Source organism: Acomys minous (genome assembly GCF_964271855.1).
Source record: "Acomys minous genome assembly, chromosome: 16".
Lineage (NCBI taxonomy): Eukaryota > Metazoa > Chordata > Mammalia > Rodentia > Muridae > Acomys > Acomys minous.
The window spans coordinates 69,772,223-69,781,557 of record NC_140498.1 but is presented as its reverse complement, the minus strand read 5'-3'; the positions used below and the strand labels follow the sequence as shown (position 1 = coordinate 69,781,557).

Below are 9,335 nucleotides of genomic sequence, written 5' to 3'. Positions count from 1 at the left end.
CTTATAAACCCATTATTTGGGAAGTAAGGAGTTCAAGATCATCCTTGGCTACAGGAGACCTTGTCTCAAGATAGAAGAAGGTTGCTTCAGGGTTGGAGATGGCTCAGAGGTTAGGAATGCTGGCTATGAGCCAAGTTTGGTAGTGCATGCCTTTCATCCCAGCACTCAAGAGACAGAGGCAGGCGGATCTCTGAGTTCGAGGTCAGCCTGGTCTACAGAGGGAGTTTCAGGACAGCAAGGGATGTTACATAGAGAAGCTGTTCTTCCTGAGGACCTGGGTTCAATCCCCTTACCATAAGGTGTACATCTCCAGATCTAGGGATCTGACACCCTCTTCTGGTCTACACGGGCACACATATAAACAAACAACACAAATCTTTCTTTAAAAGACTGTTTCCACTCATACCATAAATCTCAACATTTTTACTTGACGCTGTAGTTTGTCTACAGAATTACATTAGGCTGATAAACCAACAGCTGCTCAGATGTCACATGCCCCATGGTTGCAAACCTTATGGGTGACAAAGGGAAGTGGGACATTCCCAAAATGTCACTCATCTTTAGGGACAGGCTGAGGGTCTCCTCATGACCTAGCCGCTCCACCAAGGCTCCTGGCACACATAGGAAGGTCCGTCCCAGCAGCAGCTGACCTCACTTTGCACACAGTGTTGGACGACAAGTGAACGAGTGACAACCTCCAAATGGTGTTTGTGAGAACAGACCTGGTGCTACCAGTGAAGAGCTTGCAGCCCGGAGTCTGCTGTGAGCTTGCCTGATTTTGCTGGATGCATGTGTGAGTGAGGGCACTTTGGGGGCATTGCTTTTCCCGGTGTTCTTAGGGTGCAGTCGGCAAAACCATGAGCTAAGGTCACAGGAGCCCGAATCCAGTGCCTCAAGCTAACTCAAGGCAAGGTCACTCCATTTGGAGAATCGCCATGGTCTCCACTGTTTTGGGGTACACCAGGGTAGTGTGAGGACTGCACTCCCCACAGCTGAGTCTCCTGAGCCTACTATACTATTAGATGTACAACAGGCAAGGACCCGAAAGGTACACCACTGAGCCTCTCAGGTGACAAGGAAAATTCTCTGCCCTCAGTGAGTGAGACATCCTGCTGCCACAAGGCCAGGGCACACAGCCTCTGATGCTGCCTAGCGTGTCCCCCAGTCTGCAGTAGGGACAGGATCATGGATACACAGGGAGCTTCTTAAGTTGGGAACGCCACACTTTGCCGTCACATGCACTTCAGACCTCAAGAGGGAGGGCAGTGCTAGCCACATTCACAGACCCAGTCACAGGTTCCTTCTGGGGGGGGGGCATGTTAGGAGCCCCTGAGGTCAGCCACAGCCAAGTCTTGGGACTTCTTTCAGAGGAAGGCTGGATGAGCCGGGCTCCTGGCACTCAGCTCCCTTAGCCACCCTGCAGTGAAGGAGCCGAGGTATTCCTCCTGGCTCATGTGTCAGGCCATGGTTAGGGAAAAGGGAAAGACTTCAAACCTACCACTGCTGGAAAGCTACGCCCACCATGTGCTCTGACCACCTTACTCCCCATTTCCAAATTTCCTTCCGTGTGTGTGTGTGTGTGTGTGTGTGTGTGTGTGTGTGTGAGTGTGCGCGCGCGCGCGCGCGTGCATGCGTGTCTGCCTGTCTGCCTGCCTGTCCAACTATGGGCGCATGTCTGGGGAGGGGCTCTTGTGCATGTGGAGGTCTGAGGTTGGGGTTGGTAATATCCTTGATTGTTCTTCTGCCTTATCCGTGGAGGCGGGGCCTGCCTTTTAATCAAACCCAGAGCGCACTGATATGGCTGGTCTTGCTCAGCTTGCTCTGAGGAGCCTATCCCTGTCTTCCAGGGCTGAGATTGTGGGTGGGCCACCACGCCCACTGGGCACATACATGGATTCTGGGGATCCTAACTCACACTGTGTAGCATGCACTTTAACGGACGTCAAACCACTTCCCCAGCCCCAACTTTGAGACAGTTGGAAAAGTAAGGACAGCTGACCACACACCTGTACTTTCCCAGTCTGTGTGTTCACAGCTTGTTCTGAGAGGCAGTGGTGACAAGACAGGCACACACAGACTCTCCAGTACAAGAGGGCTGTTTGGCAGAGAAAGGATGCCTACCTCACCCAAACAGCACCTCAAATCTCAACAGTCCCCCTGACACCCAACAGCCTGCCTCGCTGGGCTAGGAAAGGACACACTATCTCTGGGGCCCTGAGGAACTTTCTAGAATGATGGGAACAGTCTCTCAAGGGGCTGGATGCACCTGTTAGAACCCACCAGGCACGAACCTGGTGATCTGGACTGACCCTCAGCGTCTCAAGAGGGGACAAGGATGGCCAGCCCCATGCCACCGCCATTATGGATGACATGAGCCTGGGACACATATACAGAATGCTATAAAGTGAAAAGTGCTGTGGCTTTCAAGCTATGAGCACAGTATCCTGTCTCAGGACTTCTCTGGGTTTGTTTCTTGTCTCGGAGACAGGCTTGTTTCCAGAGCTCCACCCAGTGGCCATCGTTGGACTTGCCACCTGTGCCTTCAGGGGACTTCAAGCCTCCACAGGCTGCACAAGGCAGGGGCAGGAGGCCAGGTGTCAGGAGAGGGCATGTCAGGCAATCGCTATAGGCTTGCCTAGCCCAAAGCTCTCCCACAATGGCTTTCCTCCCACACAGACAGTGTGGGCAATCCCACTGATGCCCACTGTCCCCACCACAGTATAGATTTACACGGAGAAAGGCTCTCATTTCTACAGTTTCTGACTATAAACTTGGACTCCTACAACACTTATCCCATGATCCTTAGCACACCGTGGGTCCGGGGCTGAGAGTCAGTCTTTGCCACACCATGGCTAAGCTGAGGCATGATGGTCTGGGATGCAGCAAGGCTCCCAGAGGGATGGAGGCTCTGTCACAGGGCCATTCCTTCTGTCTGCTGTGGAGGATACTAGCATCTGAGAGAGCAGGATAAAGGACACTGTGGTAAGGCATGGCGGTCTGTGCGTAGGCTTATGGGTGGGGCTGCTAACTACCATGTGGGGCTCCCAGGTCACACCTGCGGTGCCAGGCACTGCAGTGGATGTGGGGGACGTAGATAAGGCGCTATCACACAGCAGTCCCACTGCAGGGGCTTATGAGGCTCCACTCTCCAGTGGCTTCTCAGGAGGAGCCTGGCTCTCTTTCAGGTGTCCCCAAGGGTCCTGGCTGTGCTAAGTGACACCCTGTTATGGGTGCCCAAGTCCTGTGTGTGAGATACAGGCAGCTGGGAAAACGGGGATCTTCTCAGGTCTTACAGTTCCCTCACGCCCTCTTGGTCAGACACACACACAGGTTCAGGTCTAAGTAGGCAGGACCTGGGCTCTCTGTGGCTGCAGGACTAGGACCAAGCCCGGTATCATGGTTCATATCAATGTGATAAGATCCAGAATCACCTGTGAGACACGCCTCACATGTCGGCCAAAGATTTTCTAGCTTCGGTTAACTGAAGCGGGACCTCTCTGTAAATGTGGGCAGCTCCATGCCACAGGCCGGCAGCCCAGACAGTAAGAAGGAGAAAGCGAACAAGGAAGTATCGGCATTCGCTTCTCTCCGCTTCCTGACCACAGAAGCCCTGTGGCCAGCAGCCTTCCCTACATGCCTTTGCCATTCCTGCCATAATGAGCTGTGTCCTCTCAAACCAGGGGCCCCAAATCAAACGTAACTTTTATTCACCAGCTTGAGATTGTCATCGCCAAGGCTTACGGCTGAGTCAGCCCACCCTTTCTAGTTCTTTCTATTTTTTTTTAAAGAATTAATTATTTACTTATTATGCATGCAGTGTTCTGCCTGCATGTACATCTGCACGCCAGAAGAGGGCACCAGACTCATTATAGATGGTTGTGAGCCACCATGTGGTTGCCGGGAATTGAACTCAGGACCTTTAGAAGAGCAGCCAGTGCTCTTAACCTCTGAGCCATCTCTCCAGCTCTCAACTCTGGCTGGCTGATTCAACTCAGCTGTTCTGACTCAAACGCCTCTCCTAGCTGACTGATTTGAACTGGCTTCTCTCAGTTTCTCACTGAATTGCTCTGCTTGGCCTCAAACTAACTCTAGCAATTTGTTCTAATCTTCTGACTCTTTTTTTTTGTTTGTTTGTTTTTGTTTTTCGAGACAGGGTTTCTCTGTGTAACCTTGGCTGTCCTGGACTCACTTTGTAGACCAGGCTGGCCTCAAACTCACAGCGATCCACCTGCCTCTGCCTCCCGAGTGCTGGGATTAAAGGCATGCACCACCACGTCCAGCTTCTGGCTCTTTTTTATTCTCTGGCTTGCTCTGTCATCTGTTGCTGTAAAAAACGGTCCCAGTAAAAACTGCCTCTGAACTCCACTTCGCTGCCTCTCCCTGCGCTCTCTTAAGTAGCCTCTTTCCGGTGCTGTTCTCATGAGAGTTGGGCGTATCCTATTCTGTCAAATCTTCCTCTGATTCAACACTTTGTCTGCCCCTCAACTAAACAGTCACTTTCAAACATGGCTGCTTCCTTCTATAAACTAACCTTACTTTCACTGTTTGGGATTAAAGGTGTGTGTTTAGGGTGTTGTCTGCACTCCAGACAGAGTGTAGTAGCCTTCCAGGCGGATCACACAGACCTAGAAGGTCTTTGCATGTGATCCCTTGCCAGAGCAGCCATGTTGCTGGATTAAAATTGCTCTACACCCTTTTTCCCTTAAATTGCTTCCTGAGAGACAATTAGGGCGCATCCGTGAAACAGTAGCTGATACGGTCAACACAGCACAGGAGGGGCTGGGCTGCAACTACACACAGGAACACCACGTGCAGCTACAAGGCAGCTTTCAGTACAACAAGCTGGAGGTGGTGAGAAACAGCCATGGGTGCAGACAACTCAGGATTGTGGGCTCTGCATGCGTGGGCTCACACCGTGGCTTCACCCTGAGATTCCCTGTGTCTGACTCAGGCTGCATGGCTGATGCAGGCATGTGTTAGAGGCCCTCGGCCCACAGCTAGGAAAGGAGGTGGACAGGGAAAGGTGACACAGTAGCCCCACGTCCTTTCGCTAAAAAGGAGGGAATGGCGAAGGGTGGCATCCTAGTCAGGGTTACTACCGCTGTGAGGATACACTATGACCAAAAGCAAGTTGGAGAGGAAAGGCGTGATTGGACTTACACTTGCACAGCACTGTCCATCACTGAAGGAATTCAGGACAGGAACTCAAACAGGACAGGAACCTGGAGGCAGGAGCTGACGCAGATGCAGTGGAAGGTGCTGCTTACTGACTTTCTCTCCATGGCTTGCTCAGCCTGCTTTCTTACAGAACCCAGGACCAGGAGCCCAAGGATGGCACTGCCCACAGTGTGCTGGGCCCTCCCCCATCAATCGCTAATTAAGGAAATGCCCTACAGGCTGGCTTAGAGTCCAATCTTTGGGAGGCATTTTCCCAGTTGTGGTTCCCTTCTCTCAGATGACTGGAGCCTGCATCAAGCTGACATGAAATCAGCCCGCGAAGGTGGAGTGGCAAGACGAGCCCAGGTCCAAGTAGCTGGTCTGAGACGCCAAGCTCAGTACAAGCTGAGCAAAACCTGCACAGGCTCTTGGGGTTGGGGAAATGGCTGTTTGCAAAGCACTTGCCTTGGCAGCACAAAGACTTGAACTCAGTTTCTAGAGCTGACATTAAAAATACCAGGAGTAGCTGGGCAGTGGTAGCGCATGCCTTTAATCCCAGCACTTGGGAGGCAGATGCAGGTGGATTCTGTGAGTTCGAGGCCAGCCTGCTCTACAGAGCGAGTTTCAGGACAGCTAGAGCTGTTACCCAGAGAAGCCCTGTCTCGAAAAACCAAACTAAAACCAACCAACCAACCAACCAAACAAACAAAGAACAAAAAAAAACCCAACACCACCTGAGGTAGTAAGCACGTGTCTTCCCTCCCAATGACAGGGCCGTGGAGAGAGTTAGATCCCTGGGTCTCACTAGCCCAATGAAAGACCCTGTCTCAAAGGAAGAGGATAGAGCTTCTGACGATGACACTGGGAGTTGATCTGTGGTCTCCACGCACATGCGCACCACCATCATCACATACCCCACCCCCCATTTTAAATAATCCAAAACCCTAAACGAGCTTTCTCGGAAAACTCAGAGTTCCATAACATCCCATGACAGGAAGCAGCCAGGCAGAGCTGGAGGACCAAGTCCATATCCACAGCACCCAGGAGCTGGCTCAAGCTCCCCACTGCCCTCAGCAGCGGCATTAGGGGAAGACAGAACAATTACAACGTACTGCATTAAAACCCCCAAATTGCCCAGGAGTCCACGGAGATGTGCACCAATCAGATGCCGAGGGAGCGAGAAAGGAGGGTGATGATGGACGCTCTACATCTGGCAGTGAGCACGAACTGCAAATAGCCAAGGGAGCAGCTGGCATGATGGCACACGCCTGCACAGTCCTCTAAGAGCCTGAGGCAGGAGGATCCAAGTTCCAGGCCATCCTGGGATATCCTGTCTAAAAAGAAAAGAAAAAGAAGAAGAAAAAGGAGAAAGGGAAGGAGAAGAAGGAGGAGGAGAAGGAGAAGGAGAAGGAGAAGGAGGAGAAGAAGAAGAAGAAGAAGAAGAAGAAGAAGAAGAAGAAGAAGAAGAAGAAGAAGAAGAAGAAGAAGAAGAAAATTGGGTTGCAGAGATGGCTCAGAGGCTAAGAGCACTGTCTGTTCTCCCAAAGGTCCTTAGTCCAATTCCCAGCAACCACATGGTGGCTCACACCCATCTATAATGTGATCTGATGCCCTCTTCTGGCCTGCTGGTATACATGCAGACAGAGTACTGCATGCATAATAATAAATAAATCTTAAAAAAAAAGAAAAAGAAAAATTAAAACTGGGTGGCAATGGTACACACCTGTAATCTCAGCACTCAGGGAGGCAGAGGCAGGCGGATCTCGGAGTTCGAGGCCAGCCTGGTTTACAAAGCGAGTCCAGGACAGCCAGGGCTACATAGAGAAACTGTCTCAAAAAATAAAAACGAAACAAAAATTACAAAACCAAATAAACCAAACAACTATTGGGACCTGGCTCAGTTGCCAGAGGGCTTGCCCGGGATGCACAAAGCCAGGAGTTTTAATCCCAGCACCACATAAGCGAGGTGTGCACACCTCTAACCCCAGCACTCGGAGCAGAGGCAGGAGGACGGGGAGTTGAAGGTTATAGACAGCCAGGTGTTGTCAGCCTCAAATCTGTCCCAAAACTCCTGGGAAGAGCCTACAGCTATCACCATAGAGCCAGCCAGGTGATCACTTGGTATTATACTGGGGATACAACCCGATGTGGGCAGCACTCCCTTGGGGATCCTCGGCAGGTTCAGTCTACAGCACTTGGTGGGAAAGCCACAGTGGCCCAGGACAGACCCCAGGCCGAGCCTGCACAGACTGCACCAGGCGAGGCCTAGCTCCAGGTACGCAAGACACGGGATAGCTTGTTCCCCCTAAGTGTGAGTACTCGGGCCAAAAGAGCCTGTTAGGCAGTGTGCCCGAGTCACTGTAAGTGAGGACAGATGCCAGACAGCTAAGACACCAGAGACAGATGAGGGGAGGGGGCAGGGGGGAAGCAGAGATGAAGAAGAGCCAAGGCCAGCACAGTGAGGACAGATGTCCCACAACAGAGAAGCACTAGGGACAAAGCCCTGGTACCCAGCAGGAGCCAAGACCGGATCCATACTGGCCTTTCAATCCTCAGTCCCAATTCCAAGCCTCACCATGGAAAAAAAATCCATACAGGCCGTTCCAGGAACCTGTCCTCCTGACCCCTGGGGCTTCCACATTGGAAGACCAAAGTCCTAGCAGTCACTGGCCCTCACCCTAGCCAGCATGACATAGTGTGGCAAGCTCACCCTCTATCCACCCCAGGCCAGTCTCTGGACCACATACTGGTTCCTTCCATAGGCTCCTGGATGGCAACGTCCAATACCCATCAACTCTCCAAACTGCAGGGTCATAGAGAGAGGCACTGAAAAGGAGGCACAAAGGGGCGGGGGGGGGGGTCACTTAGAGCTGCTACCTAAGAGCCCTGTTTGCCACCAGAGTTTCAGGAACAAATGTTGGCAGTGTGTTCTGCAGGAGGTGCCCACAAGACGGCTCAGACACACGGAATCCCTGCCCACCCCGTACACCCACAAGACCAACGTTCCAGCTGCCTTGGGGCTCAGAGGGTTGGGGTGAGCCACCGGGCAGCTACAAAACTTGACAGTGTTCCTACTTGAGCCTGGTGACGGTGCCCAGCCTTGTCCATGTGCCTCACATAACCAACCTAGCAGAATTATGACACCCCACCACTGCCACCCCTCACCCCCGCCAGATAAAGCTGTGCTTAAAATGTAAAGATGTGGCAAAGTCCAGAGGATCAGAAAGTCATCACTGTGGATGCAGTCTGAAGTGACACACGGAGAAGCCTTGTCTGCTTTCTGTCCCTGGGCTCTGTCTCTTCTCAAGTGGAATCATTCGGCATGTGCCATTTTGGGTCTCACTTTTCCCACTGAGCGTGATATCTCAAGGACCACCCACATTGCTGTGTGCCAGAACCTGATTCCTCTTCATGCTGACTGACGTCTGGCTGTACAGACACACAGAGGTGCTGTTCTGGTTGCTCCCACCACCTGGCTGTGTGACTGACCTGCTGAGTCTCTGTGGGAAGGAGGGCCATCCTGTAAGCTCCCCCTCCCCCACTCCCCCAGCTCTTGGTACAGTCAAAGAAGCCTGAGGCCACCTTGCTGCCCAGGTGGCCTGTGGCCTGTGGCCACGTGATCACAGTACAAGTGACACGGAAGTGTATCCTTGCTGAGGGTGGTGGCACACGCCTTTAATTCCAGCTCTCAGGAGACAGAGACAGATCTATCACTGCGAGTTGGAGGCCAGCCTGGTCTCCGTGGTGAGTTCCAGCGCAGCCAGGGCTATGTTGTGAGACCCTGTCTCAAAAACAAAAACAATCAACTGAACGGAAAAACAAGGTGTATCCTCAAAAAGGAGACAGGGAGGAAGGCGGAAGCCATCATGCTCAGCATAGGCTCAGTCAGGGAAATGAACAAATGAGGGGAGGGGAGGGGAAGGTCACGAGGGTGGGGGGGCACAGAGGGGAGGAAGTACACCTACCCACTGCCCCCTCCCACCCTATGCAAACCTTCAGTGTCCCTCCCCTCCTGATGACCCAGCACAGACTCTGCCCTTGGTGCTGGGGGCTCCTGGTGAGGCAGGCCTGTGGGCTGTGTGGGTCCTCAGCACAGCATGGTGTAACACGTAACCTGGGTGCCACGCCTTCCTGTATTCCCACAGCAGCATGCAACACGGAACCTGCCTTCCTGTATT

At 52.5% G+C, this 9,335-nt stretch overlaps 1 protein-coding gene across 4 annotated transcripts in view; it reads right to left on the bottom strand.

Annotated features, from left to right (window-relative positions):
• CHLSN (cholesin) overlaps window positions 1-9,335 on the bottom strand; it is a 103,596-nt gene that overhangs the window by 33,793 nt on the left and 60,468 nt on the right. The window lies entirely within an intron of this gene.